This window comes from Sciurus vulgaris (assembly GCF_902686455.1).
Source record: "Sciurus vulgaris genome assembly, chromosome: 12".
NCBI classification, from domain to species: domain Eukaryota; kingdom Metazoa; phylum Chordata; class Mammalia; order Rodentia; family Sciuridae; genus Sciurus; species Sciurus vulgaris.
In genome coordinates this window covers 12,024,467-12,040,610 of record NC_136473.1, presented here as the reverse complement: position 1 = coordinate 12,040,610, position 16,144 = coordinate 12,024,467, and the positions used below count along the sequence as shown (strand labels likewise).

Genomic DNA, 16,144 nt, shown 5'->3' with positions numbered 1-16,144 from the left:
TGTTCATTCTGTCTAACAGTTCTAAGTTTAATATTAACATTACTATTAACAATGATTATGATACTGAGGTCCTTAACTGCACTAACCAAAAGTGTTATGTATCTAGTTGTTGGGATGCTTCATTATTTCCTCTGGCTGTGATTGCCAGAATTCCTAAATTTATTTCAGTCCCAGTGACCTTAAATCATAGTGAGTGGAATTTCCTACCTCTGAGAGCAAAGAGAGATTTTGGTATCTCAGCTATTTCAGCCATCGCTGTTGCTGCTGCAGCTGCTGTGGCTGCTGCCACTGCTGCTGGACTTGCCCTAGGAACTGCTATTCCTACTTCTCACATGCTCAACAATCTGTCACAAGCCACTGCTGAAGCATTGACAACACAGGAAAACATCAGTGCACATCTCACCACGGGAATCCTGATTCTAAACCAAAGAGTAGACTTACTACAAGAACAAGTGGACATGTTGACTGTTACAGCACAGATGGGCTGTCCAGTGCATGCCCAAGCATTATGTGTTACCCCTATACCCTATTCTAATATTACTGCTGCTGCAAATCTGTCCAAACAGCTTGGAAACATGCTTAATGGGACATGGACTAAAGAGTTTACTAATTTGACTACCCTATTAAGAAATTCTATATTTGTGATAAATAGTACTCAGGTCAAGGACCCGGGGATGCCAGAAGCCATTAGTTTCTTACAGTCAGCATTATAATTTGGTAAACAATGGATGGGAAGTTTTGCTATGATGGGATTGTTGTTCTTGCTGTTATTATTGCTGCTCAGATATTTGTTGTCTCTAAGGATCATCAAAGATGGCAAGCCTTAGTGGTATGGCAAGCCCTTATGGCCATGGACCAAGGCTCTGATCCCCAGATTTGGCTCTCCCAATTACAGGACTGTTAGTCAAAGATGGGTAAGCACAGGGTGATCTTTATACCAACCTAAGACAGGGATCAAAGCATGCCAACAGCTCTTTGACTCCCAATGACAGGTAAGGATAAAGTCTGACTCTGGCACCTAAGACAGACACAGTCACTGTCCTTTTCTTTTTATAATAAAAAGGGGGAGCCTGTTGAGAGCCATCTTGGAAAATATGGCACCTGGCAATGAGCCAAAGGGCACTGGCTACCAAAATAAGAAAGTACCCAAAAAGGCTGCTTGCTTACTAGTTCCCTGGAGACTTATGATGTGTTAGCGCCAAGCTCAAGGATTGGCTATCTAATATGCCGCACATGGACAGCTCGTGATTTATATAGTGTTATGCTGGCATTCCTCTGCATGCTTTCCTGCATGAGAAAAATCTTTGCTATAATTGGCTGATAAGCTAGGAGCCTGGGGGAGGAGAGAGGGAGAGGGAAGAAAAAGGGAGATAGTAGCAGAACAAAGGAGGCAGATAAACAGGGAGGATGCAATAAATCTCATCATCTAAGGATTGGTGGTGTCTCCTTTCTCTGCACCGGTTCCACTGGATGGAACAGTTGGGGGAAAGCAATATGGATATCAGCAGATTTCTCAGAACAGACGCTAAGAGCAAGAAGGGCCTTGAACAATATATTTCAAACTCTGAAAGAAAATGGATGCCATTGAAGAAGCTTATACCCAGCAAAACATACTTTCAGAATTGATGACAAAATAAAATCCTTCCATGTTAAAAAATAAATCTAAAAGAATTTACAAATAGAACACCTGCACTACAGAAAGTCTCAGCAAAATATTCCATGAGGAAGAAATGAAAAACAAGAATGTTAGTCTGCAAAGAGAGGAACTACTCTAACAGAAAAGCCAATGAAAGGAGAAACCATGTTAAGTGAAAAATCCAAAAATAAGCCAAAATGACTGGTCATACCTCAGTAACAACACTGAATGTTAATAGCCTAAACTCATCAAACTCGTCAATCAAAAGATATAGACTGGAAGATTGGATAAAAAAAATGTGCTTCCTTCAAGAGACTTATGTCATAGAAAGAGACATCCACTGGCAAAAGTTGACATAATGGGAAAAAACATACCATGCACATGGACTTAGTAAAAAAGTGGAGTTTCTATCCTTATAATACTCAGTTGGCTTCCTGGTGGGCTTTTCACTTTTCTTTGGTGCTTTGACTTGGGTGGGCTCTTCTATCACCACTTACATAACTGGAATTCCATTCACCTGTATGCTGTTCTCAACTTCCGTTTGCTTGGATGCTCTCCTCCATATCCACCACCAACCTTCAGATTATCAACCTTATCCAATGGGTGGGTCCCTGATCTGTATTGTGGAGATTCTTTCTCAGGCTTGAGGCTCTTCACTTTCTCTCTCAAAATTTCTGACATCAGGCCCTCAACTCTCTTAGATTTGCTGGGCACACACTGATGGTTGGGTGAGGACATCCATCACTGTGCTGCCTTCTCATCTATAGCCACTTAGTCTGTGACCTAGGGATGCCTTGGGTGCTGACTTTGCTGTTTCTCCATCTCCACCATGTGATCTAGGCCTTCCATCCCAGCAGATCCACCTTTGGGACATTTACTAGAAAATTTAAATCCCTTCACCTGATCCCTGATCTAGAGCCATCAATATTTGTTTACTTGTGTAATAATATTTGGCCAAAGTATACTTTAGATAATCAATCAGAATGGCCAATTAATGGCACCCTGGACCCCTATATTTTACAGGACTTATACAACTTCTCTGAGCAAGCAGGCCAGTGAAAGAAAAAAAAAATTTTTTTCATCTTCAAGCCTTTCCTTGCTTTTGTGCTAAACTTGATCTTTGCTCTTTGTACAAACTCAAACACCTCCTTTTGGCTTCTGCTACCCTTCTTAATCCCTACTCCTCCTCCAACTTTGACCTCCAACTGATGAATCACTCTCATACTGGCACCCTGTAGCAGAGACCACTCCAGCCAATGCTCCTCCATCTACTTTATTGCTTCCACTTCCTCACTCAGCCCTCCCATTTCTCCCACCAAGTGGTGATACACACGTTTTAGTCCCTTTGAGGGAGGAGTTCTGTGTGGAGGGAGTGATTAGAGTCCATGTTACTTAATCACTGTCTGATCATTCTCAGATAGAGAAGCAGCTGGCCTTCTTCACCTCCAACTGAACAAACTTTATTAAGGAATTTCAGTATCTTAACCAGTCTTATGAAATTACTTGGCATGATATTTATATAATCATGTGCAACACCTTGACCCCTGAGAAGCACAGGAGAGTCTGGGAACAGGCATGCAAAAATGCAGATGAAGTTCACCAATTGACCCTCTGGCCCACCCCAGTGAGGCTGAAGCAGTACCAGATAGGGAGCCCTAATGGAACTATAACATGGGGACTGGGCGGGACGAGCTCCAAATCCTTGCAAGTCTTGGAAAGGCCACCATTAAACCCATTAATTATGATAAACTTCAGGACTTAATATAAGACAAAACGGAAAACCCACCTGCCTTTCTGAGTTTCTTCACAGAGGCCATGCACAAGTAATCAGGACCCTGAAACTCTGGACGGATGACAGTTGCTTGTGACTTATTACTTTTCCCAAAGTTACTCAGACATAATGGCTACATTGGGGCATTTGGACAGGGGGCCCTTTACCCCATAGTCAGAGGTTCTAGCCATGGCATTCAGGGTGTATAACAGAAAAGAAGAAAAAACAAAAACTAAAACACCTAGTGCTACCCAAAGCCTTTCAGCCAGGTAGAATTGACCAGTCAGCCACTAACAGGAACACTCTAGCTCCCAGAAGACTTCCAGGCCCAAGCATCAGGTGCAGAAAAGAGGGCCACTGGGCATGACTACCCCAACCATTGGCAGTGCCCAGGTCCTTGCCCAAAATGCCACCAACTGGGACATTGGATGGTGGATTGCCCTGGTTCTCAGAAGTACCAGATCACCCCCACCCCCTTCCCTCAGTGACTTACTGGGATTAGAAATGGATGACTGAAGGGACCCAGGACTTCTAAACCTGAGGACCATCTCCACTCAGTAGCCCCAGGTGACCCTTATGGTGGCAAACAGGCATATCCCTTTCCTACAGATACAGCAGCCACCTTATCAGTACTGTGGGAATTTTGGGGACCCAAGTCCCCTACCAAATTCTCTATTGTCGGAGTAGTGGAAAACCATACCAACCCCCTACAAACCCCTCTGATAAGTTGCCATATTGGACAAATCTTCTTCACCCATTTCTTTTCGATAATTCCTATGTGTCCCATTTCCCTCCTGGGAAGGAATATTCTAGCTAAGTTTGGTGACTCTTATTTCCTTCTCACCCAGCATGCACCTCTACAGAGACTCTTCTGCTATTCCTTTCCTTATGTCCTTGCAGGAATATAAAACTCAACCTGAGTCTTTATATCCCCTTCCTCCCTCCATTGTTGACCCCAGCATCTGGGACACCCACACACCCTCTGTAAGCAAATGCTCACCTGTACTCATTTGCCTGAAGAACCCAACCTCCTACACAGCCCAGACCCAAAATCCCCTTCCCCAAGAGCCTCTTAGGACTTCAACCAATCATCCATTATTTAAGGCATAAAGTCTTCCTGCGCCCCACCAACTCACTTTATAACACTCCCTTTCAGACTGTTAAAAAGCTTAATGGCTCCTACTGTTTGATGCAAGATCTCCACATCATCGACCCAGCAGTTGTCCCCAACATTCCCATTGTGCCAAATCTCTACACATTGCTTGACTCTATCCTCACCTCCACCACATCCCACTTTGTGTTGGATTTGAAGGAAACCTTTTTCACTGTCCCCCGTCATTCTGACTCACAGGGTCCCTTTGCCTTCACATGGACTGACCCTCTCGCTCAAATTTACTCTCAGCTGACCTGGATATTTCTGCCACAGGGAATTTGGGACAGCCCTCATCTGTTTGGTCAAACTCTGCCTCATGATCTTGCCTCTCTTTCTTTTGTTTTCTCCTCTCTCTTACATTATGTTCATGATCTTCTATGTAGTCCTTCTTTTCAGGAGTCCCAAGGAGACACTATTAAGCGTCTGACTTATAGATGGTATAGAGTCTCTCCAGCAAAGGTACGTGCTTCCCAACCTCAGATTATTTCCTTAGGAGTCAGCCTCTCACCTGGATTTAAGGTCATCGTTGTAGAAAGAAAAGCATTATTGGAGAACATGCCTACTCCATCTACAAAAGAGGAAATTCTTTCCTTTCTAGGTCTAGCAGGATATTTATGATCTTGGATCCCAAATTTTTCCATCCTGGTGGCCAGCTTGTATAAGGCTTCAAAGGGCATTCCCACTGAACCTCACCTCTACTTGGCGGAAGCCACTTTCAACACCCTAAAGACAGCCCTTCTAAAGCCTCCACCCTACTCCTCCCTGACATCATCAGACCCTTCTACCTGTTTATGTCCGAGAAAAGTGTGCTCTCTCTGGGGGTCTTAGGGCACATGTTTATTCCCACCCTTGACCTAGTGGCATACCTATCAAAAAGGCTAAACCCCACATTAAGTGAATGGACACCATGTTTTAGGTATTAACCACAGCATTTTTCTATACCCAGGAATCAAAAAAATCTTTCCTTTGGGGCTCCCAGTGAAGTGCTCTCACCTCACCATCTGTTTGAGCTTCTTACTTCTCAGGGTCTGCAAACTCTGCCACCCTGTCACGCGTTAGCCTTGAAAACTGCACTTATAAAGGATTCTTCCATTCCCTTTAAGACATGCCCTCCATTAAATCCAGCCATCCTCTTACCCCTGCCTCTGACATACATGATTCAGCAACAAATAGGTGCCTTGAGATTCTGGAAGAGTTACTTCCCTGCCCCTCCAATGTTCAGAAGGGGGCCATTTACAACTCTACTCTCATATGGTTCACCGATGAGATCTCTTTTCACCATGAAGGGATTCAAAGGGCTGTATATGCCTATTGTATCCCTGGAAAAAGTTGTAGATTTGGGACCACTATGTAAGAATACCACCAACCAACAGGCAGAACTAATCACCCTCACCCTCTCATTCACCATTGCAAAGGGAGAATCCATCACAATGTACACTGACTTCAAATAGGCTTTTCATATTATTCATTCCCATGCTGTTGTGTGGAAAGACAGGGGCCTTCTCACTTCAAAAGGGGACTCTATTACCAACTCTAGCTACATCTTAAACCTCCTCAAGGCTGTTCACCTCCCAGCAATGATAAGACTTGTACATTGCCAAGCCCATCAGGCAGACCAATCAATCATCTCTTCAGGGAACAACAAGGCAGATGAGGAGGCTAAAAGGGCTGCCCCATCATCCATGCAAGCCTTCCTTGTGATTCTCCATGATCTCTTACCTCCACCACCCCCAAAAGGGAGATATTTTCCTGCCTTCACAGTTCATTCCACCCTAACCTTTTTTCACTCTTACAATTTGCTAAGACTCCTCTGCAACTATCCTCTGACATTTCATTTCTGAAAACTCTCCTCCACATGTAATGTTTGCCTGCAAACCAATCCTACAGCTGTCAAAACCCCCACTTTTCCTACTCATCAGGCCAGTGGCATCATTCCAGGGGTAGAGTGACAACTTAATCTCACTCACATGTCCACAGTAAGAAAGTCTAAATACCTTTTGGTTATGGTAGATATCTTCTCAGAATGGGTTGATGTCTTCCCCACCTTCAACAATAGGGCACTAACTCTCTCCAACTTCATTCTGCATGAAATTGCTAAACCTTCTGGAGTGCCTACCTCCTTCCAGTCAGATAATGAGCTTGAATTCATCTCTCAAATTTCCCAACAACTTGCCAAGGCCCTTGGGGTCCCTTGGCATTTCCACATTCCCTTTCGCCAAAGTCATCATGTAAAGTAGAATAAACCGAACTCTTAAAAATGTCTTCACCAAGCTCTCTTTAGAACTTCACTTTGACTGGCTTAACTCCTGTCTATTGTTCTTCTGCATCTTCATTCACAACCAAAGAAACCTGCTACTTTTGAGCTGGTGTATGGTCATCCCTTTTCTTCCCCTTCTCATAGTGCCCCTTTCTTCCCCTCTTCCTTCTCATATATCTGTTCCTCTCCTAAACCACATTCAAGCATTCCTATGGGGTTATACTGACTCCTTCCTTACTAAACTTTTTTCTGGCTCCCCTGGTTCAATATCTTCAAATAGGAGACCAATTTCTTATCCTTCCTCCTCAGGAGGCTACAGTCCCTCTATCTCTTAAGTGGCAGGGCTTCCATATGGTGATCCTGGCTATGCCAACGGCTGTCAAGTTGCAACATTTACAAGGATGGGTACACATTTCTCAGGTTAAGCTCTACTCTCAATCAACAACCTCTCTCAAGCTTCTAACCCTCAGGCTTCTTCCAACCAGTACTTGGCTAACCAAGTGGGACCTCTCTGTCTTAGGCTGAAGTCCATCAAGTCCTACACCTTTCTTCCTATTCTAGAGGATGAGGACCAGATCACTGAGGCACCAGACAATCACACTCAAGAATGAGGACTGGACTGCCAGCTACATCCTTGCCTCCCCTGCAATGTTCCCAGTCTGCCATTTTTCTAACTATCAATTTTTTTCCCAATAGATCTGTCCAGGTGCCAGCCACTTCCTCTCTCTCAGATTGCCCAGGAGACTGCTGAAAGACTTACTCCTACTGTCCCCTGAGATGTTTTACCCATTGATGCTCAGAGGATTAAATCTTAACACAGACTCAATTTAATTAACCTTCTCATGTCACAGGGTTGTTGGATGGACATGAGAATGGAGCTCTCTTATCTCCTGGCTACTGCCCTGGACTTTAACAGCTCTTTAATTTTCTACAACATCCCTTTGGTGCAGGTGATCAGGAGTGTCTCTTCCAATTTGCTTCCAGGTGTGTATCTTCTGATGGAAGTCACCCTGTGGGTTTACTAGAAAAAGAAAGTGCTGTCATGGAAAGTACTGCCTCTGTGTCAAGCAATCAGGAATTAATCAGCTTGTATTACAGGAATAAAAGTATCTCTCAGGAAAGAATCAGAGACTGGCTAAAAGTGCACTCCCCAGAGGAATTATCCAGTCCTGACTTGTGTACAATGTATCAAAATTTTTAAAAAAAAGTAAAATTAAGAAACTATTAGATTTTTTTGAATTAATACTGTACAACTTCTATCAATAGTCAGGTGTCTAAAGTAACAAAGAAAGAATGCAATGAAGAAAAATGAGATTCTAAATGGTAGACAATTTCAGTTGGTTATTGCCTCCATTGCCAATGCTGCCTCACACAGTGTGTTCTTGGTGTGTAGGCAGTGTCAACTGAACTGTCAATTTCTTTTCTCAAAGTAAAATGGCTGTACTAAAAGTCGCTGCTACTTATCAGGTCACAAAACATTGGAAGATACCAGGTAAGAAGGCTCTCTAAAACACCTTGATCTCTAAAACACCTTGCAAGAAGTGTAACCATTATAGGTTGCTGCTGAAAATAGGTGGCAGGCCTTAGCAGATCAGAGAGACAACTTGTTACTCATGTTCCAGGAAGCACCTGATTTCATGTCAAATGAATGTTGGAGAAAATAAATTCTTAGTTAATTAAAAAAAGCACCACATTTTTTTTTAGGTGCCATTATTATGTACCTTAGGAAATGATTGCCAGAGATACTTTGTGTACCACAGAATATAGACAAAATTTTCTTTTCTTTTTATTTATTTTTTTAATGAAATAATTCAAGCAACCTACAGTAGACTTTCCCAGTGCATGGACAACTGACTATGACTCTAGAAGAGTGCAGGAGAAAATTGTGACCCTTTTCAACATTTTTGCTTCTGTGAATCCCATGGTCAGTCCTTAGAACAAATGGGTTAAACTCTCCAGTGGGATTCAACAGTTTTGACAGAACCTGAATGTTACTTGATGTAGGCAATGTGCAGTGAGGATAGAGGTTTCAAGGAGAAATGTGTTATTTTAAGGGTTGTTTTTGTTTAAGTACTTCATTGGAAAAGAAAGAAAAAACTCATACAAAATCACATTGCCTGAACAGTTTTAGACAAATTTACCCCCCCCCAAAAAAAAAAAAAACAAAAAACAAATAAAGAATAAGCTCTGGATATTGTCCACATGAGTCTAGAAATTCTACCATCTACTATTGGCTCTTCCCTATTATGTCTGTTGAAATCATTTTACAGCATAGAGCTGATCGCACAGCACAGCAGCAAAATATAAGAAATGGATTCACTTCTTTTTAAAATAACCCACTTAGAATAGAGGGATTCTGCAGCAATGTCCCCAGCAGGATCCTTCTCATGTGGCATTGACTAGGAGTGGGTTATGGCAGCTTTTCAACAGTGACACATGCAAATTGCAATGGAATTAACATGAGTGACCCCAAGAAATAATCTGGAAGAAAGAGATGTTGGAGAGATAACCAACTTATAACTGAATTCATAATGAAAAGACAATGATTTATTTAGGTTCAATGTTTCCAGTCATGCCTAGATTTGACCTGTTGGGAAACCAAAAACCTAGTAATATCTTAAGTCTTATTTCAACCAAATCATTATGAGTCTCTGGGTTGGAGACTCAGATTTTAATGAATGGGTCTATATAAATGACACAGAATAACCAGTTTTCTTTATATACATGTTTCACCCTGATGGTTGGCACAGGGTAGACCAATAGGTTAAACTGGGAGCCTCACTAGCAGTAGGTCTGTTAGAAGAAAAATGAAGAGACAGTGTTAGAAGAGAGTCTGATCAACTTTTACATACTCTATTATTTAATGCAATCTGAATATTTTAGTATTAATGGGAACTTAACAGAAGAATGAAGAGAAAGACAGTAATTGCAATTCAGATATATCACAAATTTGCTGAATGGAGGTGTAGTAGAAGCCATAGAGCAAAAGATCTGCTTAGCATGGAATGGTTAAGGTTAAGATTTTAACTAAGTTACCTCAAGTATACTCTAGGAATGTGTAGATATTCTTAGGAGATTACCGAACAACTGGAGAGTTTCCATTTTCTTCATGAAGAATGACATATGATGTCAACATATTTTGTGCAGTAAATTCGAGAATGAAAGGAGTGCATCAAGAAGTGGGTAAGGTAACAGAGTCCAAATGATAGCAGCCTTAAGACCACCAATTTAGATAAGATAATCCCATTTGATATCTGAGATGGAAGTTTGGGGTGTTTCTAGGCCTCATGGTATATATATATATTCAAGGACTCTGTCACAAAAGTAGAGAGATCACCAATAAATGAAGTAAGTAGTTTGAACCTTTCCCATCATACCAATATATTATATAATTATTTCAAATAGAATGTTTAGGAGGACAAATTTTCATTGCCCCAGATGTGTAATCTTCATCAATTTCCTCAAATTTCAACCAAGGTGAGTTGAATTTTCTCTTTCTTACATCTGAAAGCATCAGAATCTAGCAGTTTCTTCATATTACACTATTCAGCACCTCATGTAACAATAAAGGTAGTTTTGCCTTTTTATTGATCTTCGTAATATCTCAGCCTGATTCTCACTTAGAGTAATAAGCCTTCACAAATGTAATATGTTCTTATTGTTGGATATTTAAGTTTCTGTCAGAAATTTTTCAGTTTGTTAAATTATAGCGAGTCCACTGATAATGCGACTTTTCTTCAGCACACTTTTATCATGACATCTGTTCTACCATTTCAGGCAAATCGTGAAAAGCCTCTGTTGATATTTTGGTTTTATGTATTCCCATCTCCTCTCCACCTGGAGCCCTTGATAAGCTGCTGGGCTGGTCACCCTGGAAGTTCCCAGCAGGCCAATGTGAATGAATCAGAAAATTTGGGAAGAGTGTGTCTCAGTGGAAACAGGGAATGGTGACCAGAGGGGCCACCCACAGTCTAAGCTCTAAACTTTGAGATGATAGATCCTACTTTTAATATTTGCCACCCATCATCATAGAGGCTACAGTAAAGATAATAGCTTTTAAAAAATAAAGAGCTGGGCTTACACCTTGCCTGATTTCTGGATGCAAACATATGTATGCAATCTAGGAATAACTATTTTTGCTCTCAGTTTTAATAACACAGATGCTCATTCCTAGATATAGTGAAATATCTCTCAGTGTAGGAATCATCAAATATATTTTAGACACAGAAGATCTGTTTAGAATTTATCATGTGTAGATCTAAATATTGTTTATGACTATTATGAACTCCTTATATAACAGAGATACTTCATATGGGCTTCACATTTTATTTCTGTAATCACACAATTTACTTTTTTTGTGATTTAAATTGGCCTACAAATCCCCCCTCCAAAAAGAAAAAAGAAACAAAAACAAAAACAAAGATTCTATAAAGAAACAGTTCACCACGATGCTGTTGAGGTTTTTAACTAGTGATGTCTGGTGGACATAGAGCAAGGGTATCCTGTCTCTGTACCCAGGACATTCAAGGTGAGACTTGAACACAAGGTACCATGTGCAAGTAGACCACCTACAGCCCAGGATCAATGCAGATAAATTTTCTCATCTCATAGAGAAGAGAGATGGTGACAATCTCCAGCAAATGCAACCCCCGTATTGTCAGAACACACCATAATCCAAGTTTGTTTTCCACAGGAGGCGATAGGCAGAATTTTAACAGTAAATCATAGACCAATAGGGAAGACTTGAGGGCTCTCAGTGAGCTTAGTGGCACTGAGTAAAAGAAGTTTGAAAGAATACTGGTTTTCTACCAGAAAATTCTTTTCTATTTAATTTTCAGGATCAGAGCTTTTCACCTTCATAAGTAAATGCTATTCTTAGAATACAAAAGTGAAACATTAAGTGCACAGAACCAATAAACATTCTGATGCTTTAGCAATAAAAAAAAAGAGTTCCACTTTTCAGAAAGAGCCTTTCAGTTCCATTACATCTTCAAAAATAATTTTCTGGTGCTCACAGTCATCTATCCTTCTTTAAGCAGCACGACATAGACCTTTGTTGGTGCACACTTCAGAACTGCACCCTAATCAACAATGGACATTTTCATTATAAAGCAACAAAAAAAGATTCAGAAAGTACTTTTCTAGTGAAAAAGTTGAAAAGGATATCTTTTCTTTCCAATTTTTACCTTTGACACTTTTGGTGAGTGTCAAACTTCATTCTGTGTATGTTTGTGGGTGGAGATATATAACATAATTTTTCAAATAATGAGTGATTGAGAAAGGGCATATCTTAACAAAATTAAAACCACAAGAAAATATAATTTGTGTATAATATTAAAACCACAAGAAAATATAATTTGTGTAAGGGGCAGAGCATTTGAATATAAAAAGAAAATACTTTCATAACATTATGAAGGTGCCCCCAGAATATTAAAAAGCATGCAGGAGATCAAAATTAGTCTCACTCTTCAGAAATAATAATTACTTAAAGTTGTAGTCTTTTCTTTTTCATCGTGCATTTTTATGGACTTATTATCTTGTTCACTTAATAAAAAAGCCACTATTTAAATATTTCATAAATTTCATTAATATTTTCATGTTTGACTTTTATTGTTTCAAATATTCCACTTCATCCATGCATCAAAGGTTATGCTGCTCTTTCAGAATTTATAATAATTCAAGGTATTCTCAGGTTCCTCTCCTTCAGTGGCTATTGTTGAACAAGGTCATATATAACAAAATATATTAATTTTGCTTCATACATATTGATAGTTTTCTCAAAGTTATCTGACAGGTGAGAGCTATAATAAACTTTATCCTCTGTTTTCTTATTGTAAAATAACTTGACATGGATACAATAATTTGTCTTCCATTGAGCAGAATATCCCAATGAGTGAAGATTTTAGTGCACATTTGTCAGTCCTGCAACAACTGAGGACTTGGTTGAAAAATTATGGAAAATATTTTATCAATGAGAAATTAAAGAGTCTACCTCTTTTTCCTTTAACGTTTCATCGTTAACAACAACAACAAAATTCCCTAAGCCAAAACCAATCAAGATGTGAAGGAAGAGGAATGAGCGGTTTCCACACTAACAAATGATCAGTATGGTTCCATTTCTTTTCATAATGCATGATAATATCATCAGGAGAAAACCTCATAAAAATGAACACATTTTTATCACTGTGTACCAATTTCCTTAAATTTTTCCATATGAAAATAATAGAACTGGTTTCAGTTCTCATTTCACATGTGGCATATTGTTTTAATCTCACTCCTATATAGTGTTGTCTAAACTTTAGATAGTAAGTAGAACTGGATAACCATTAGATAAGTGGTTGGGGTTGTGAAATCCAGTTATTTATTCCTGTGAAGGCATAGGAAGCAGCAGAACCTGCTTAGTCTGAGGAGTGACAGGCAATGAATTCCAAACAACAGTATGTGAAGCTCAGTGATGGTCACTTCATTCCTGCACTGGGCTTTGGCACATACAAACCTCAAGAGGTAACAGTAGCATGTTGGGTTGAGGGTTCCAAAGAAAGCAGACATAGGATGAATGGAATCCAAACTTGCTATGTCAGGTTACTTGCTTGCTATGTGATTCTGGGGGACTCACATGGTTCTATTTTTCTCCAGGATAGAGCTAATCCATGTGCAAGAGAGACAATAGTCAGACAGTGCTCTACATCAGTTTCTGATCAGCTATTGAGTATTCTGGGTACTCCTACACATATTTCAGTCTTCTTACCAATTTGGTAGAAAGATGAATGTTAGCGATTGATTTGCACTAGGAATGGTTTCTCTCTACATTTCTATACTTTGGGAAAGTGATTTTACTCCAAGAAGGCATTGTTCAAACACATCTGTGTAGCAAAGGAACTGAAGATGAGAAGGATATAACAATTGATGGGAATGTTTCATTTACACTGTGAGGAAGCATCTAACAGAACGTATTGAACCTTGACTGAATAGAATTTTCTATATTTTCTCAAATGTGAGGAACTTAACTGAATGTAAAATATAACATCCTGATAAGTCAAACTTAGACTTAACAAGGGTATTTGTGAATTAATCATTATCATTCAAGTGTTTTCTATTGACAGATTATCCTCTGAAGTGGAGCAAGTTAAGTTCCCAAGACTGGAACAAATTTTATATTCCAACATAATCTTCTGACCACTTATTTTTGTGAAAACTCACTAGTTCCTTGAAGTTTGCATTTAAACTTTTTTCCTTCTGCAACACTTAAGAAAAATTCTAGAGAGCAATTTTGAATACCTATGAGAGGCCTTGGTTACATTGTAGGTAAAAGTAGCATTCAGGGGACCATTAGGGCATCAGCCCTACTCCAAGTGCCTTTATATCTAAGGTATTCAGGGCTACAATCAATAGAGGGTGGTAGGACCCAGGATTGCATTCATTTTGATTTCATAGAAAAAGAAATCTGAAAATTTTAAAACAGAAGAGTTTGTATCATTGACCTTTTATTCTTCAACAAATGAACTTTCAAAGCACCACCCAAAGTTTGTAGACCATGAAATAATTGTCAATTTTACTCTTATTATATCTTCCACAAAGGAAAGAGATTTAGCTTTAAGGTTTCCTCTTATGTGAATAATCCCCTACAAGATGAGACAGTTTCTTATTTGTAAGTCTATATCCTTAGAAAATATATATTTATTTCCAGCCAGTGTTTAGTTCTGTTGTGCAGTGATACAGTTGTGTGCCAGAGGTGACATAGTACATGGCTGTTTGATGAAGAGCCTATATTCAATCTGGCCCCTGAATTGCATCTGGAACTTTAATTATTCATGTTATTATAACACACAAGAATGCTGGCTTTCCCTAAAGGGTACAAACACGGTGTTTATGCATTGTGTTGTCTTGTTCATAATCCAGTTGTTCCAGGGAAGTAGGATATGACTCCCATAGACCAGAGACAACACCTGGAGTCTGCATACAGGGCATAAGTCCTTATTGAGGAATGCTTATGTGGAGGGCCCAGCAGTGATAGGCTGGACAGACAGCACCTCCCTCCTTCACATTGCTTTTACAATGGAGGCTTCTTCTTCCTCATCACATTTTTTCCAGTAAAATCTGGTTGGAAGAGTGGCACATATGCTTTCCACATTGCCCTCAGTTCTAGCCCTGTCACCAGGAAGAGAGGGTTTCAACCTAAAATTTGTTTGTTCTTTTTATACTTGACAGTAGAGTGTATTTTCACTAATTTATACAAACATGGAGTATTTTTTATTCTAACTAGGAAACAAATCTTGTGAGCGAACATTGTGCAGGGATTCACTGTTCTGAATTTATCTATGATGAAAGGAAAGTTATGTCAAAATTTTTCCACTGTCTCCCCTTTTCATTTCTCTTCATTTCTCGCCCCTTCTTTCTCTTCATTCCCATTCCTCTAAACCTCTGTTCTCCTATTCTTCCATTTCCTTCCCCCTCGTTGTGTGTTAGCATCCACACCTTTGAGAGAATATTTGACATTTGTTTTTTCAAATGGCTTATTCACTTAGCTTGATAGTTTCCAGATCCATCCATTTACTGACAAATGTCATAAAGTCATTCTTATTTATGGTTGAGTAATATTCGATTGTGTATGTATACCACATTTTCTTTATCCATTCATCTGTTGAAGGGCACATTCTACTGGTTCTACAGCTTAGCTATTGTGAATTTAGATGTTATTAACATTGACATGGTGCTTCACTGTAGCATGCCAGTTTTATGGTTTTTTGATATATACATAGAAGTGCTGTAAGCTGGTCAAATGGATATTCCATTCATAGTTTTGAGGAATATTCATATTATTTTCTAGAATTTTTATGCCAATTTGCTATTCCAACAGCAACATATGAATACACCTTCTTCTTTACATCCTCAGCAAAACTTATGTTATTGTATTCTTGATAGTTGACATTCTGGTGGTAGTGAGTTGAAATCTCTGTGTGGTTTTCATTTGAATTTTTCTAATATTTAGAGGTATTAAACTTTCTCATGTTACTATTAAGTGTTTGTATCTCTTTTTTTGAGAAGAATCCCTTTAATTCCTTTGACCATTTAATGATTGCTTTCTTTGTTTTTTCAGCCTTAAGATCTTGGAACATTTTGTGTATTCTGCAAATTTACATCATATCTGCAGAATGCATGGTGTCTATTTTTCTCCCATTCTGTGGGTTCAGAATAGGGGTTTTATATGTAAGGCTGATGAAGCAGTGACATCTTCAGCATTAACTTGCTTAATTTGCTTATATGATCAAAATTCCAAGAACCACAGTCCTGGAATACATGCAAAAAGCATCTTTCCACAGGTAACAT

The 16,144-nt window shown here is 39.4% G+C and overlaps 1 long non-coding RNA gene and 1 pseudogene across 2 annotated transcripts in view; one reads left to right on the top strand and one right to left on the bottom strand.

Moving 5' to 3' along the window:
- The window catches only part of LOC306642121, a 770,670-nt gene that overhangs the window by 72,866 nt on the left and 681,660 nt on the right, over nucleotides 1–16,144 (bottom strand). The gene's annotated exons all lie outside the window — the stretch shown is intronic.
- LOC306641334 (aldo-keto reductase family 1 member C4-like) overlaps nucleotides 13,241–16,144 on the top strand; it is a 295,086-nt pseudogene continuing 292,182 nt past the window's right edge. Inside the window, exon 1 of the transcript XR_013766822.1 lies at nucleotides 13,241–13,321. The product of XR_013766822.1 is annotated as an aldo-keto reductase family 1 member C4-like (transcript). The remainder of the gene's footprint in view (nucleotides 13,322–16,144) is intronic.